Genomic DNA, 9,733 nt, shown 5'->3' with positions numbered 1-9,733 from the left:
ACGACAATCATGGGCAATTCAAAGCATATCTTTGGGTAAACAGAAAAATGACTACAACACTTGGTATTCCTAGGCGGTCACCCATCCAAGTACTAACCAAGCCCGAGGTTGCTTAACTGCCGAGATCGAACGAGATCGGGTGCTTTCAACCTGGTTTGGCCGTAGACGTTTGTTCGACTGTTTTGACAACATTTATGCTCAATTCAAAGCATACTTTGGGTAAACAGAAAAATGACTACAGCACTTGGTATTCCTAGGCGGTCACCCATCCAAGTACTAACCAAGCCCGAGGTTGCTTAACTGCCGAGATCGATCGAGATCGGGTGCTTTCAACCTGGTATGGCCGTAGACGTTTGTTAGTCTGTTATGACGATCTTTATGCGCAATTCAAAGCATACTTTGTATAAACAGAAAAATGACTACAACACTTGGTATTCCTAGGCGGTCACCCATCCAAGTACTAACCAAGCCCGAGGTTGCTTAACTGCCGAGATCGAACGAGATCGGGTGCTTTCAACCTGGTTTGGCCGTAGACGTTTGTTCGACTGTTTTGACAACATTTATGCTCAATTCAAAGCATACTTTGGGTAAACAGAAAAATGACTACAGCACTTGGTATTCCTAGGCGGTCACCCATCCAAGTACTAACCAAGCCCGAGGTTGCTTAACTGCCGAGATCGATCGAGATCGGGTGCTTTCAACCTGGTATGGCCGTAGACGTTTGTTAGTCTGTTATGACGATCTTTATGCGCAATTCAAAGCATACTTTGTATAAACAGAAAAATGACTACAACACTTGGTATTCCTAGGCGGTCACCCATCCAAGTACTAACCAAGCCCGAGGTTGCTTAACTGCCGAGATCGAACGAGATCGGGTGCTTTCAACCTGGTATGGACGTAGACGTTTGTTAGTCTGTTATGACGATCTTTATGCGCAATTCAAAGCATACTTTGCATAAACAGAAAAATGACTACAACACTTGGTATTCCTAGGCGGTCACCCATCCAAGTACTAACCAAGCCCGAGGTTGCTTAACTGCCGAGATCGAACGAGATCGGGTGCTTTCAACCTGGTATGGCCGTAGACGTTTGTTAGTCTGTTTTGACGACATTTATGCGCAATTCAAAGCATACTTTGGGTAAACAGAAAAATGACTACAACACTTGGTATTCCTAGGCGGTCACCCATCCAAGTACTAACCAAGCCCGAGGTTGCTTAACTGCCGAGATCGAACGAGATCGGGTGCTTTCAACCTGGTATGGCCGTAGACGTTTGTTAGACTGTTTTGACGACATTTATGCTCAATTCAAAGCATAGTTTGGGTAAACAGAAAAATGACTACAGCACTTGGTATTCCTAGGCGGTCACCCATCCAAGTACTAACCAAGCCCGAGGTTGCTTAACTGCCGAGATCGAACGAGATCGGTTGCTTTCAACCTGGTATGGCCGTAGACGTTTGTTAGTCTGTTTTGACGATATTTATGCGCAATTCAAAGTATAACTTTGTGCAAATAGTAAAATGACTACAACACTTGGTATTCCTAGGCGGTCACCCATCCCAGTACGAACCAAGCCCGAGGTTGCTTAACTGCCGAGATCGAAAGTGATCGTGTGCTTTCAACCTGGTATGGCCGTAGACGTTTGTTAGTCTGTTCTAACGACATTTATGGGCAATTCAAAGCATGCTTTGTGCAAATAATAAAATGACTACAACACTTGGTATTCCTAGACGGTCACCCATCCAAGTACTAACCAAGCCCGAGGTTGCTTAACTGCCGAGATCGAACGAGATCGGGTGCTTTCAACCTGGTATGGCCGTAGACGTTTGTTAGTCTGTTTTGACGACATTTATGCGCAATTCAAAGCATACTTTGGGTAAACAGAAAAATGACTACAACACTTGGTATGCCTAGGCGGTCACCCATCCAAGTACTAACCAAGCCCGAGGTTGCTTAACTGCCGAGATCGAACGAGATCGGGTGCTTTCAACCTGGTATGGCCGTAGACGTTTGTTAGTCTGTTTTGACGACATTTATGCGCAATTCAAAGCATACTTTGGGGAAACAGAAAAATGACTACAACACTTGGTATTCCTAGGCGGTCACCCATCCAAGTACTAACCAAGCCCGAGGTTGCTTAACTGCCGAGATCGAACGAGATCGGGTGCTTTCAACCTGGTATGGCCGTAGACGTTTGTTAGTCTGTTTTGACGACAATCATGGGCAATTCAAAGCATATCTTTGGGTAAACAGAAAAATGACCACAACACTTGGTATTCCTAGGCGGTCACCCATCCAAGTACTAACCAAGCCCGAGGTTGCTTAACTGCCGAGATCGAACGAGATCGGGTGCTTTCAACCTGGTTTGGCCGTAGATGTTTGTTCGACTGTTTTGACAACATTTATGCTCAATTCAAAGCATACTTTGGGTAAACAGAAAAATGACTACAGCACTTGGTATTCCTAGGCGGTCACCCATCCAAGTACTAACCAAGCCCGAGGTTGCTTAACTGCCGAGATCGATCGAGATCGGGTGCTTTCAACCTGGTATGGCCGTAGACGTTTGTTAGTCTGTTATGACGATCTTTATGCGCAATTCAAAGCATACTTTGTATAAACAGAAAAATGACTACAACACTTGGTATTCCTAGGCGGTCACCCATCCAAGTACTAACCAAGCCCGAGGTTGCTTAACTGCCGAGATCGAACGAGATCGGGTGCTTTCAACCTGGTTTGGCCGTAGACGTTTGTTCGACTGTTTTGACAACATTTATGCTCAATTCAAAGCATACTTTGGGTAAACAGAAAAATGACTACAACACTTGGTATTCCTAGGCGGTCACCCATCCAAGTACTAACCAAGCCCGAGGTTGCTTAACTGCCGAGATCGATCGAGATCGGGTGCTTTCAACCTGGTATGGCCGTAGACGTTTGTTAGTCTGTTATGACGATCTTTATGCGCAATTAAAAGCATACTTTGTATAAACAGAAAAATGACTACAACACTTGGTATTCCTAGGCGGTCACCCATCCAAGTACTAACCAAGCCCGAGGTTGCTTAACTGCCGAGATCGAACGAGATCGGGTGCTTTCAACCTGGTATGGACGTAGACGTTTGTTAGTCTGTTATGACGATCTTTATGCGCAATTCAAAGCATACTTTGTATAAACAGAAAAATGACTACAACACTTGGTATTCCTAGGCGGTCACCCATCCAAGTACTAACCAAGCCCGAGGTTGCTTAACTGCCGAGATCGAACGAGATCGGGTGCTTTCAACCTGGTATGGCCGTAGACGTTTGTTAGTCTGTTTTGACGACATTTATGCGCAATTCAAAGCATACTTTGGGTAAACAGAAAAATGACTACAACACTTGGTATTCCTAGGCGGTCACCCATCCAAGTACTAACCAAGCCCGAGGTTGCTTAACTGCCGAGATCGAACGAGATCGGGTGCTTTCAACCTGGTATGGCCGTAGACGTTTGTTAGTCTGTTTTGACGACATTTATGCGCAATTCAAAGCATACTTTGGGTAAACAGAAAAATGACTACAACACTTGGTATTCCTAGGCGGTCACCCATCCAAGTACTAACCAAGCCCGAGGTTGCTTAACTGCCGAGATCGAACGAGATCGGGTGCTTTCAACCTGGTATGGCCGTAGACGTTTGTTAGACTGTTTTGACGACATTTATGCTCAATTCAAAGCATAGTTTGGGTAAACAGAAAAATGACTACAGCACTTGGTATTCCTAGGCGGTCACCCATCCAAGTACTAACCAAGCCCGAGGTTGCTTAACTGCCGAGATCGAACGAGATCGGTTGCTTTCAACCTGGTATGGCCGTAGACGTTTGTTAGTCTGTTTTGACGATATTTATGCGCAATTCAAAGTATAACTTTGTGCAAATAGTAAAATGACTACAACACTTGGTATTCCTAGGCGGTCACCCATCCCAGTACGAACCAAGCCCGAGGTTGCTTAACTGCCGAGATCGAAAGTGATCGTGTGCTTTCAACCTGGTATGGCCGTAGACGTTTGTTAGTCTGTTCTAACGACATTTATGGGCAATTCAAAGCATGCTTTGTGCAAATAATAAAATGACTACAACACTTGGTATTCCTAGACGGTCACCCATCCAAGTACTAACCAAGCCCGAGGTTGCTTAACTGCCGAGATCGAACGAGATCGGGTGCTTTCAACCTGGTATGGCCGTAGACGTTTGTTAGTCTGTTTTGACGACATTTATGCGCAATTCAAAGCATACTTTGGGTAAACAGAAAAATGACTACAACACTTGGTATGCCTAGGCGGTCACCCATCCAAGTACTAACCAAGCCCGAGGTTGCTTAACTGCCGAGATCGAACGAGATCGGGTGCTTTCAACCTGGTATGGCCGTAGACGTTTGTTAGTCTGTTTTGACGACATTTATGCGCAATTCAAAGCATACTTTGGGGAAACAGAAAAATGACTACAACACTTGGTATTCCTAGGCGGTCACCCATCCAAGTACTAACCAAGCCCGAGGTTGCTTAACTGCCGAGATCGAACGAGATCGGGTGCTTTCAACCTGGTATGGCCGTAGACGTTTGTTAGTCTGTTTTGACGACAATCATGGGCAATTCAAAGCATATCTTTGGGTAAACAGAAAAATGACCACAACACTTGGTATTCCTAGGCGGTCACCCATCCAAGTACTAACCAAGCCCGAGGTTGCTTAACTGCCGAGATCGAACGAGATCGGGTGCTTTCAACCTGGTTTGGCCGTAGATGTTTGTTCGACTGTTTTGACAACATTTATGCTCAATTCAAAGCATACTTTGGGTAAACAGAAAAATGACTACAGCACTTGGTATTCCTAGGCGGTCACCCATCCAAGTACTAACCAAGCCCGAGGTTGCTTAACTGCCGAGATCGATCGAGATCGGGTGCTTTCAACCTGGTATGGCCGTAGACGTTTGTTAGTCTGTTATGACGATCTTTATGCGCAATTCAAAGCATACTTTGTATAAACAGAAAAATGACTACAACACTTGGTATTCCTAGGCGGTCACCCATCCAAGTACTAACCAAGCCCGAGGTTGCTTAACTGCCGAGATCGAACGAGATCGGGTGCTTTCAACCTGGTTTGGCCGTAGACGTTTGTTCGACTGTTTTGACAACATTTATGCTCAATTCAAAGCATACTTTGGGTAAACAGAAAAATGACTACAACACTTGGTATTCCTAGGCGGTCACCCATCCAAGTACTAACCAAGCCCGAGGTTGCTTAACTGCCGAGATCGATCGAGATCGGGTGCTTTCAACCTGGTATGGCCGTAGACGTTTGTTAGTCTGTTATGACGATCTTTATGCGCAATTAAAAGCATACTTTGTATAAACAGAAAAATGACTACAACACTTGGTATTCCTAGGCGGTCACCCATCCAAGTACTAACCAAGCCCGAGGTTGCTTAACTGCCGAGATCGAACGAGATCGGGTGCTTTCAACCTGGTATGGACGTAGACGTTTGTTAGTCTGTTATGACGATCTTTATGCGCAATTCAAAGCATACTTTGTATAAACAGAAAAATGACTACAACACTTGGTATTCCTAGGCGGTCACCCATCCAAGTACTAACCAAGCCCGAGGTTGCTTAACTGCCGAGATCGAACGAGATCGGGTGCTTTCAACCTGGTATGGCCGTAGACGTTTGTTAGTCTGTTTTGACGACATTTATGCGCAATTCAAAGCATACTTTGGGTAAACAGAAAAATGACTACAACACTTGGTATTCCTAGGCGGTCACCCATCCAAGTACTAACCAAGCCCGAGGTTGCTTAACTGCCGAGATCGAACGAGATCGGGTGCTTTCAACCTGGTATGGCCGTAGACGTTTGTTAGACTGTTTTGACGACATTTATGCTCAATTCAAAGCATAGTTTGGGTAAACAGAAAAATGACTACAGCACTTGGTATTCCTAGGCGGTCACCCATCCAAGTACTAACCAAGCCCGAGGTTGCTTAACTGCCGAGATCGAACGAGATCGGTTGCTTTCAACCTGGTATGGCCGTAGACGTTTGTTAGTCTGTTATGACGATCTTTATGCGCAATTCAAAGCATACTTTGTATAAACAGAAAAATGACTACAACACTTGGTATTCCTAGGCGGTCACCCATCCAAGTACTAACCAAGCCCGAGGTTGCTTAACTGCCGAGATCGAACGAGATCGGGTGCTTTCAACCTGGTTTGGCCGTAGACGTTTGTTCGACTGTTTTGACAACATTTATGCTCAATTCAAAGCATACTTTGGGTAAACAGAAAAATGACTACAGCACTTGGTATTCCTAGGCGGTCACCCATCCAAGTACTAACCAAGCCCGAGGTTGCTTAACTGCCGAGATCGGGTGCTTTCAACCTGGTATGGCCGTAGACGTTTGTTAGTCTGTTATGACGATCTTTATGCGCAATTCAAAGCATACTTTGTATAAACAGAAAAATGACTACAACACTTGGTATTCCTAGGCGGTCACCCATCCAAGTACTAACCAAGCCCGAGGTTGCTTAACTGCCGAGATCGAACGAGATCGGGTGCTTTCAACCTGGTATGGACGTAGACGTTTGTTAGTCTGTTATGACGATCTTTATGCGCAATTCAAAGCATACTTTGTATAAACAGAAAAATGACTACAACACTTGGTATTCCTAGGCGGTCACCCATCCAAGTACTAACCAAGCCCGAGGTTGCTTAACTGCCGAGATCGAACGAGATCGGGTGCTTTCAACCTGGTATGGCCGTAGACGTTTGTTAGTCTGTTTTGACAACATTTATGCGCAATTCAAAGCATACTTTGGGTAAACAGAAAAATGACTACAACACTTGGTATTCCTAGGCGGTCACCCATCCAAGTACTAACCAAGCCCGAGGTTGCTTAACTGCCGAGATCGAACGAGATCGGGTGCTTTCAACCTGGTATGGCCGTAGACGTTTGTTAGACTGTTTTGACGACATTTATGCTCAATTCAAAGCATAGTTTGGGTAAACAGAAAAATGACTACAGCACTTGGTATTCCTAGGCGGTCACCCATCCAAGTACTAACCAAGCCCGAGGTTGCTTAACTGCCGAGATCGAACGAGATCGGTTGCTTTCAACCTGGTATGGCCGTAGACGTTTGTTAGTCTGTTATGACGATCTTTATGCGCAATTCAAAGCATACTTTGTATAAACAGAAAAATGACTACAACACTTGGTATTCCTAGGCGGTCACCCATCCAAGTACTAACCAAGCCCGAGGTTGCTTAACTGCCGAGATCGAACGAGATCGGGTGCTTTCAACCTGGTATGGCCGTAGACGTTTGTTAGTCTGTTATGACGATCTTTATGCGCAATTCAAAGCATACTTTGTATAAACAGAAAAATGACTACAACACTTGGTATTCCTAGGCGGTCACCCATCCAAGTACTAACCAAGCCCGAGGTTGCTTAACTGCCGAGATCGAACGAGATCGGGTGCTTTCAACCTGGTATGGCCGTAGACGTTTGTTAGTCTGTTTTGACGACATTTATGCGCAATTCAAAGCATACTTTGGGTAAACAGAAAAATGACTACAACACTTGGTATTCCTAGGCGGTCACCCATCCAAGTACTAACCAAGCCCGAGGTTGCTTAACTGCCGAGATCGAACGAGATCGGGTGCTTTCAACCTGGTATGGCCGTAGACGTTTGTTAGACTGTTTTGACGACATTTATGCTCAATTCAAAGCATAGTTTGGGTAAACAGAAAAATGACTACAGCACTTGGTATTCCTAGGCGGTCACCCATCCAAGTACTAACCAAGCCCGAGGTTGCTTAACTGCCGAGATCGAACGAGATCGGTTGCTTTCAACCTGGTATGGCCGTAGACGTTTGTTAGTCTGTTTTGACGATATTTATGCGCAATTCAAAGTATAACTTTGTGCAAATAGTAAAATGACTACAACACTTGGTATTCCTAGGCGGTCACCCATCCCAGTACGAACCAAGCCCGAGGTTGCTTAACTGCCGAGATCGAAAGTGATCGTGTGCTTTCAACCTGGTATGGCCGTAGACGTTTGTTAGTCTGTTCTAACGACATTTATGGGCAATTCAAAGCATGCTTTGTGCAAATAATAAAATGACTACAACACTTGGTATTCCTAGACGGTCACCCATCCAAGTACTAACCAAGCCCGAGGTTGCTTAACTGCCGAGATCGAACGAGATCGGGTGCTTTCAACCTGGTATGGCCGTAGACGTTTGTTAGTCTGTTTTGACGACATTTATGCGCAATTCAAAGCATACTTTGGGTAAACAGAAAAATGACTACAACACTTGGTATGCCTAGGCGGTCACCCATCCAAGTACTAACCAAGCCCGAGGTTGCTTAACTGCCGAGATCGAACGAGATCGGGTGCTTTCAACCTGGTATGGCCGTAGACGTTTGTTAGTCTGTTTTGACGACATTTATGCGCAATTCAAAGCATACTTTGGGGAAACAGAAAAATGACTACAACACTTGGTATTCCTAGGCGGTCACCCATCCAAGTACTAACCAAGCCCGAGGTTGCTTAACTGCCGAGATCGAACGAGATCGGGTGCTTTCAACCTGGTATGGCCGTAGACGTTTGTTAGTCTGTTTTGACGACAATCATGGGCAATTCAAAGCATATCTTTGGGTAAACAGAAAAATGACCACAACACTTGGTATTCCTAGGCGGTCACCCATCCAAGTACTAACCAAGCCCGAGGTTGCTTAACTGCCGAGATCGAACGAGATCGGGTGCTTTCAACCTGGTTTGGCCGTAGATGTTTGTTCGACTGTTTTGACAACATTTATGCTCAATTCAAAGCATACTTTGGGTAAACAGAAAAATGACTACAGCACTTGGTATTCCTAGGCGGTCACCCATCCAAGTACTAACCAAGCCCGAGGTTGCTTAACTGCCGAGATCGATCGAGATCGGGTGCTTTCAACCTGGTATGGCCGTAGACGTTTGTTAGTCTGTTATGACGATCTTTATGCGCAATTCAAAGCATACTTTGTATAAACAGAAAAATGACTACAACACTTGGTATTCCTAGGCGGTCACCCATCCAAGTACTAACCAAGCCCGAGGTTGCTTAACTGCCGAGATCGAACGAGATCGGGTGCTTTCAACCTGGTTTGGCCGTAGACGTTTGTTCGACTGTTTTGACAACATTTATGCTCAATTCAAAGCATACTTTGGGTAAACAGAAAAATGACTACAACACTTGGTATTCCTAGGCGGTCACCCATCCAAGTACTAACCAAGCCCGAGGTTGCTTAACTGCCGAGATCGATCGAGATCGGGTGCTTTCAACCTGGTATGGCCGTAGACGTTTGTTAGTCTGTTATGACGATCTTTATGCGCAATTCAAAGCATACTTTGTATAAACAGAAAAATGACTACAACACTTGGTATTCCTAGGCGGTCACCCATCCAAGTACTAACCAAGCCCGAGGTTGCTTAACTGCCGAGATCGAACGAGATCGGGTGCTTTCAACCTGGTATGGACGTAGACGTTTGTTAGTCTGTTATGACGATCTTTATGCGCAATTCAAAGCATACTTTGTATAAACAGAAAAATGACTACAACACTTGGTATTCCTAGGCGGTCACCCATCCAAGTACTAACCAAGCCCGAGGTTGCTTAACTGCCGAGATCGAACGAGATCGGGTGCTTTCAACCTGGTATGGCCGTAGACGT

At 45.1% G+C, this 9,733-nt stretch overlaps 52 non-coding genes and 1 pseudogene across 52 annotated transcripts; all 53 read right to left on the bottom strand.

The window, feature by feature from the left end:
* Positions 1–48: 48 nt before the first annotated feature.
* Positions 49–167, bottom strand: LOC145891042 (5S ribosomal RNA). Its single transcript, XR_014399857.1, has one exon. It is a non-coding gene; the product is annotated as a 5S ribosomal RNA (ribosomal RNA).
* Positions 168–232: 65 nt separating this feature from the next.
* On the bottom strand, positions 233–351 carry LOC145890902 (5S ribosomal RNA). Its single transcript, XR_014399727.1, has one exon. It is a non-coding gene; the product is annotated as a 5S ribosomal RNA (ribosomal RNA).
* Positions 352–416: 65 nt separating this feature from the next.
* On the bottom strand, positions 417–535 carry LOC145891041 (5S ribosomal RNA). The gene has a single exon (XR_014399856.1). It is a non-coding gene; the product is annotated as a 5S ribosomal RNA (ribosomal RNA).
* A 65-nt stretch (positions 536–600) lies between these two features.
* LOC145890901 (5S ribosomal RNA) lies at positions 601–719 on the bottom strand. The gene has a single exon (XR_014399726.1). It is a non-coding gene; the product is annotated as a 5S ribosomal RNA (ribosomal RNA).
* Positions 720–784: 65 nt separating this feature from the next.
* On the bottom strand, positions 785–903 carry LOC145890839 (5S ribosomal RNA). Its single transcript, XR_014399668.1, has one exon. It is a non-coding gene; the product is annotated as a 5S ribosomal RNA (ribosomal RNA).
* Positions 904–968: 65 nt separating this feature from the next.
* LOC145893031 (5S ribosomal RNA) lies at positions 969–1,087 on the bottom strand. The gene has a single exon (XR_014401411.1). It is a non-coding gene; the product is annotated as a 5S ribosomal RNA (ribosomal RNA).
* A 65-nt stretch (positions 1,088–1,152) lies between these two features.
* On the bottom strand, positions 1,153–1,271 carry LOC145893030 (5S ribosomal RNA). The gene has a single exon (XR_014401410.1). It is a non-coding gene; the product is annotated as a 5S ribosomal RNA (ribosomal RNA).
* Positions 1,272–1,336: 65 nt separating this feature from the next.
* Positions 1,337–1,455, bottom strand: LOC145890970 (5S ribosomal RNA). The gene has a single exon (XR_014399790.1). It is a non-coding gene; the product is annotated as a 5S ribosomal RNA (ribosomal RNA).
* A 66-nt stretch (positions 1,456–1,521) lies between these two features.
* Positions 1,522–1,640, bottom strand: LOC145892014 (5S ribosomal RNA). The gene has a single exon (XR_014400778.1). It is a non-coding gene; the product is annotated as a 5S ribosomal RNA (ribosomal RNA).
* A 65-nt stretch (positions 1,641–1,705) lies between these two features.
* On the bottom strand, positions 1,706–1,824 carry LOC145890878 (5S ribosomal RNA). Its single transcript, XR_014399704.1, has one exon. It is a non-coding gene; the product is annotated as a 5S ribosomal RNA (ribosomal RNA).
* A 65-nt stretch (positions 1,825–1,889) lies between these two features.
* On the bottom strand, positions 1,890–2,008 carry LOC145891342 (5S ribosomal RNA). The gene has a single exon (XR_014400140.1). It is a non-coding gene; the product is annotated as a 5S ribosomal RNA (ribosomal RNA).
* A 65-nt stretch (positions 2,009–2,073) lies between these two features.
* On the bottom strand, positions 2,074–2,192 carry LOC145893029 (5S ribosomal RNA). The gene has a single exon (XR_014401409.1). It is a non-coding gene; the product is annotated as a 5S ribosomal RNA (ribosomal RNA).
* A 66-nt stretch (positions 2,193–2,258) lies between these two features.
* Positions 2,259–2,377, bottom strand: LOC145891721 (5S ribosomal RNA). The gene has a single exon (XR_014400497.1). It is a non-coding gene; the product is annotated as a 5S ribosomal RNA (ribosomal RNA).
* A 65-nt stretch (positions 2,378–2,442) lies between these two features.
* LOC145890900 (5S ribosomal RNA) lies at positions 2,443–2,561 on the bottom strand. Its single transcript, XR_014399725.1, has one exon. It is a non-coding gene; the product is annotated as a 5S ribosomal RNA (ribosomal RNA).
* Positions 2,562–2,626: 65 nt separating this feature from the next.
* On the bottom strand, positions 2,627–2,745 carry LOC145891040 (5S ribosomal RNA). Its single transcript, XR_014399855.1, has one exon. It is a non-coding gene; the product is annotated as a 5S ribosomal RNA (ribosomal RNA).
* A 65-nt stretch (positions 2,746–2,810) lies between these two features.
* LOC145891195 (5S ribosomal RNA) lies at positions 2,811–2,929 on the bottom strand. Its single transcript, XR_014400003.1, has one exon. It is a non-coding gene; the product is annotated as a 5S ribosomal RNA (ribosomal RNA).
* Positions 2,930–2,994: 65 nt separating this feature from the next.
* On the bottom strand, positions 2,995–3,113 carry LOC145890838 (5S ribosomal RNA). Its single transcript, XR_014399667.1, has one exon. It is a non-coding gene; the product is annotated as a 5S ribosomal RNA (ribosomal RNA).
* Positions 3,114–3,178: 65 nt separating this feature from the next.
* Positions 3,179–3,297, bottom strand: LOC145893028 (5S ribosomal RNA). Its single transcript, XR_014401408.1, has one exon. It is a non-coding gene; the product is annotated as a 5S ribosomal RNA (ribosomal RNA).
* A 65-nt stretch (positions 3,298–3,362) lies between these two features.
* Positions 3,363–3,481, bottom strand: LOC145893027 (5S ribosomal RNA). Its single transcript, XR_014401407.1, has one exon. It is a non-coding gene; the product is annotated as a 5S ribosomal RNA (ribosomal RNA).
* Positions 3,482–3,546: 65 nt separating this feature from the next.
* LOC145893026 (5S ribosomal RNA) lies at positions 3,547–3,665 on the bottom strand. Its single transcript, XR_014401406.1, has one exon. It is a non-coding gene; the product is annotated as a 5S ribosomal RNA (ribosomal RNA).
* Positions 3,666–3,730: 65 nt separating this feature from the next.
* On the bottom strand, positions 3,731–3,849 carry LOC145890969 (5S ribosomal RNA). Its single transcript, XR_014399789.1, has one exon. It is a non-coding gene; the product is annotated as a 5S ribosomal RNA (ribosomal RNA).
* A 66-nt stretch (positions 3,850–3,915) lies between these two features.
* LOC145892013 (5S ribosomal RNA) lies at positions 3,916–4,034 on the bottom strand. The gene has a single exon (XR_014400777.1). It is a non-coding gene; the product is annotated as a 5S ribosomal RNA (ribosomal RNA).
* Positions 4,035–4,099: 65 nt separating this feature from the next.
* Positions 4,100–4,218, bottom strand: LOC145890877 (5S ribosomal RNA). Its single transcript, XR_014399703.1, has one exon. It is a non-coding gene; the product is annotated as a 5S ribosomal RNA (ribosomal RNA).
* A 65-nt stretch (positions 4,219–4,283) lies between these two features.
* LOC145891341 (5S ribosomal RNA) lies at positions 4,284–4,402 on the bottom strand. Its single transcript, XR_014400139.1, has one exon. It is a non-coding gene; the product is annotated as a 5S ribosomal RNA (ribosomal RNA).
* A 65-nt stretch (positions 4,403–4,467) lies between these two features.
* Positions 4,468–4,586, bottom strand: LOC145893025 (5S ribosomal RNA). The gene has a single exon (XR_014401405.1). It is a non-coding gene; the product is annotated as a 5S ribosomal RNA (ribosomal RNA).
* Positions 4,587–4,652: 66 nt separating this feature from the next.
* On the bottom strand, positions 4,653–4,771 carry LOC145891720 (5S ribosomal RNA). The gene has a single exon (XR_014400496.1). It is a non-coding gene; the product is annotated as a 5S ribosomal RNA (ribosomal RNA).
* Positions 4,772–4,836: 65 nt separating this feature from the next.
* Positions 4,837–4,955, bottom strand: LOC145890898 (5S ribosomal RNA). The gene has a single exon (XR_014399723.1). It is a non-coding gene; the product is annotated as a 5S ribosomal RNA (ribosomal RNA).
* A 65-nt stretch (positions 4,956–5,020) lies between these two features.
* LOC145891039 (5S ribosomal RNA) lies at positions 5,021–5,139 on the bottom strand. The gene has a single exon (XR_014399854.1). It is a non-coding gene; the product is annotated as a 5S ribosomal RNA (ribosomal RNA).
* Positions 5,140–5,204: 65 nt separating this feature from the next.
* Positions 5,205–5,323, bottom strand: LOC145891193 (5S ribosomal RNA). Its single transcript, XR_014400001.1, has one exon. It is a non-coding gene; the product is annotated as a 5S ribosomal RNA (ribosomal RNA).
* Positions 5,324–5,388: 65 nt separating this feature from the next.
* On the bottom strand, positions 5,389–5,507 carry LOC145890837 (5S ribosomal RNA). Its single transcript, XR_014399666.1, has one exon. It is a non-coding gene; the product is annotated as a 5S ribosomal RNA (ribosomal RNA).
* Positions 5,508–5,572: 65 nt separating this feature from the next.
* LOC145893024 (5S ribosomal RNA) lies at positions 5,573–5,691 on the bottom strand. The gene has a single exon (XR_014401404.1). It is a non-coding gene; the product is annotated as a 5S ribosomal RNA (ribosomal RNA).
* A 65-nt stretch (positions 5,692–5,756) lies between these two features.
* On the bottom strand, positions 5,757–5,875 carry LOC145893023 (5S ribosomal RNA). The gene has a single exon (XR_014401403.1). It is a non-coding gene; the product is annotated as a 5S ribosomal RNA (ribosomal RNA).
* A 65-nt stretch (positions 5,876–5,940) lies between these two features.
* Positions 5,941–6,059, bottom strand: LOC145890968 (5S ribosomal RNA). The gene has a single exon (XR_014399788.1). It is a non-coding gene; the product is annotated as a 5S ribosomal RNA (ribosomal RNA).
* Positions 6,060–6,124: 65 nt separating this feature from the next.
* LOC145891038 (5S ribosomal RNA) lies at positions 6,125–6,243 on the bottom strand. The gene has a single exon (XR_014399853.1). It is a non-coding gene; the product is annotated as a 5S ribosomal RNA (ribosomal RNA).
* Positions 6,244–6,308: 65 nt separating this feature from the next.
* Positions 6,309–6,417, bottom strand: LOC145892257 (5S ribosomal RNA; annotated as a pseudogene).
* Positions 6,418–6,482: 65 nt separating this feature from the next.
* LOC145890836 (5S ribosomal RNA) lies at positions 6,483–6,601 on the bottom strand. The gene has a single exon (XR_014399665.1). It is a non-coding gene; the product is annotated as a 5S ribosomal RNA (ribosomal RNA).
* A 65-nt stretch (positions 6,602–6,666) lies between these two features.
* Positions 6,667–6,785, bottom strand: LOC145893020 (5S ribosomal RNA). Its single transcript, XR_014401401.1, has one exon. It is a non-coding gene; the product is annotated as a 5S ribosomal RNA (ribosomal RNA).
* Positions 6,786–6,850: 65 nt separating this feature from the next.
* On the bottom strand, positions 6,851–6,969 carry LOC145893019 (5S ribosomal RNA). The gene has a single exon (XR_014401400.1). It is a non-coding gene; the product is annotated as a 5S ribosomal RNA (ribosomal RNA).
* Positions 6,970–7,034: 65 nt separating this feature from the next.
* LOC145890967 (5S ribosomal RNA) lies at positions 7,035–7,153 on the bottom strand. The gene has a single exon (XR_014399787.1). It is a non-coding gene; the product is annotated as a 5S ribosomal RNA (ribosomal RNA).
* A 65-nt stretch (positions 7,154–7,218) lies between these two features.
* LOC145893018 (5S ribosomal RNA) lies at positions 7,219–7,337 on the bottom strand. The gene has a single exon (XR_014401399.1). It is a non-coding gene; the product is annotated as a 5S ribosomal RNA (ribosomal RNA).
* Positions 7,338–7,402: 65 nt separating this feature from the next.
* On the bottom strand, positions 7,403–7,521 carry LOC145893017 (5S ribosomal RNA). Its single transcript, XR_014401398.1, has one exon. It is a non-coding gene; the product is annotated as a 5S ribosomal RNA (ribosomal RNA).
* Positions 7,522–7,586: 65 nt separating this feature from the next.
* LOC145893016 (5S ribosomal RNA) lies at positions 7,587–7,705 on the bottom strand. Its single transcript, XR_014401397.1, has one exon. It is a non-coding gene; the product is annotated as a 5S ribosomal RNA (ribosomal RNA).
* A 65-nt stretch (positions 7,706–7,770) lies between these two features.
* LOC145890966 (5S ribosomal RNA) lies at positions 7,771–7,889 on the bottom strand. Its single transcript, XR_014399786.1, has one exon. It is a non-coding gene; the product is annotated as a 5S ribosomal RNA (ribosomal RNA).
* Positions 7,890–7,955: 66 nt separating this feature from the next.
* Positions 7,956–8,074, bottom strand: LOC145892012 (5S ribosomal RNA). The gene has a single exon (XR_014400776.1). It is a non-coding gene; the product is annotated as a 5S ribosomal RNA (ribosomal RNA).
* Positions 8,075–8,139: 65 nt separating this feature from the next.
* On the bottom strand, positions 8,140–8,258 carry LOC145890874 (5S ribosomal RNA). The gene has a single exon (XR_014399701.1). It is a non-coding gene; the product is annotated as a 5S ribosomal RNA (ribosomal RNA).
* Positions 8,259–8,323: 65 nt separating this feature from the next.
* On the bottom strand, positions 8,324–8,442 carry LOC145891340 (5S ribosomal RNA). Its single transcript, XR_014400138.1, has one exon. It is a non-coding gene; the product is annotated as a 5S ribosomal RNA (ribosomal RNA).
* A 65-nt stretch (positions 8,443–8,507) lies between these two features.
* LOC145893014 (5S ribosomal RNA) lies at positions 8,508–8,626 on the bottom strand. Its single transcript, XR_014401396.1, has one exon. It is a non-coding gene; the product is annotated as a 5S ribosomal RNA (ribosomal RNA).
* Positions 8,627–8,692: 66 nt separating this feature from the next.
* Positions 8,693–8,811, bottom strand: LOC145891719 (5S ribosomal RNA). The gene has a single exon (XR_014400495.1). It is a non-coding gene; the product is annotated as a 5S ribosomal RNA (ribosomal RNA).
* Positions 8,812–8,876: 65 nt separating this feature from the next.
* LOC145890897 (5S ribosomal RNA) lies at positions 8,877–8,995 on the bottom strand. Its single transcript, XR_014399722.1, has one exon. It is a non-coding gene; the product is annotated as a 5S ribosomal RNA (ribosomal RNA).
* Positions 8,996–9,060: 65 nt separating this feature from the next.
* On the bottom strand, positions 9,061–9,179 carry LOC145891035 (5S ribosomal RNA). Its single transcript, XR_014399851.1, has one exon. It is a non-coding gene; the product is annotated as a 5S ribosomal RNA (ribosomal RNA).
* Positions 9,180–9,244: 65 nt separating this feature from the next.
* Positions 9,245–9,363, bottom strand: LOC145891192 (5S ribosomal RNA). Its single transcript, XR_014400000.1, has one exon. It is a non-coding gene; the product is annotated as a 5S ribosomal RNA (ribosomal RNA).
* Positions 9,364–9,428: 65 nt separating this feature from the next.
* Positions 9,429–9,547, bottom strand: LOC145890835 (5S ribosomal RNA). Its single transcript, XR_014399664.1, has one exon. It is a non-coding gene; the product is annotated as a 5S ribosomal RNA (ribosomal RNA).
* Positions 9,548–9,612: 65 nt separating this feature from the next.
* LOC145893013 (5S ribosomal RNA) lies at positions 9,613–9,731 on the bottom strand. The gene has a single exon (XR_014401395.1). It is a non-coding gene; the product is annotated as a 5S ribosomal RNA (ribosomal RNA).
* Between the last annotated feature and the right edge of the window lie 2 nt (positions 9,732–9,733).

Source organism: Ascidia mentula, chromosome 2 (genome assembly GCF_947561715.1).
Source record: "Ascidia mentula chromosome 2, kaAscMent1.1, whole genome shotgun sequence".
NCBI lineage: Eukaryota > Metazoa > Chordata > Ascidiacea > Phlebobranchia > Ascidiidae > Ascidia > Ascidia mentula.
The sequence above is the reverse complement of the archived record's forward strand: the minus strand, read 5'-3'. Positions and strand labels throughout refer to the sequence as shown.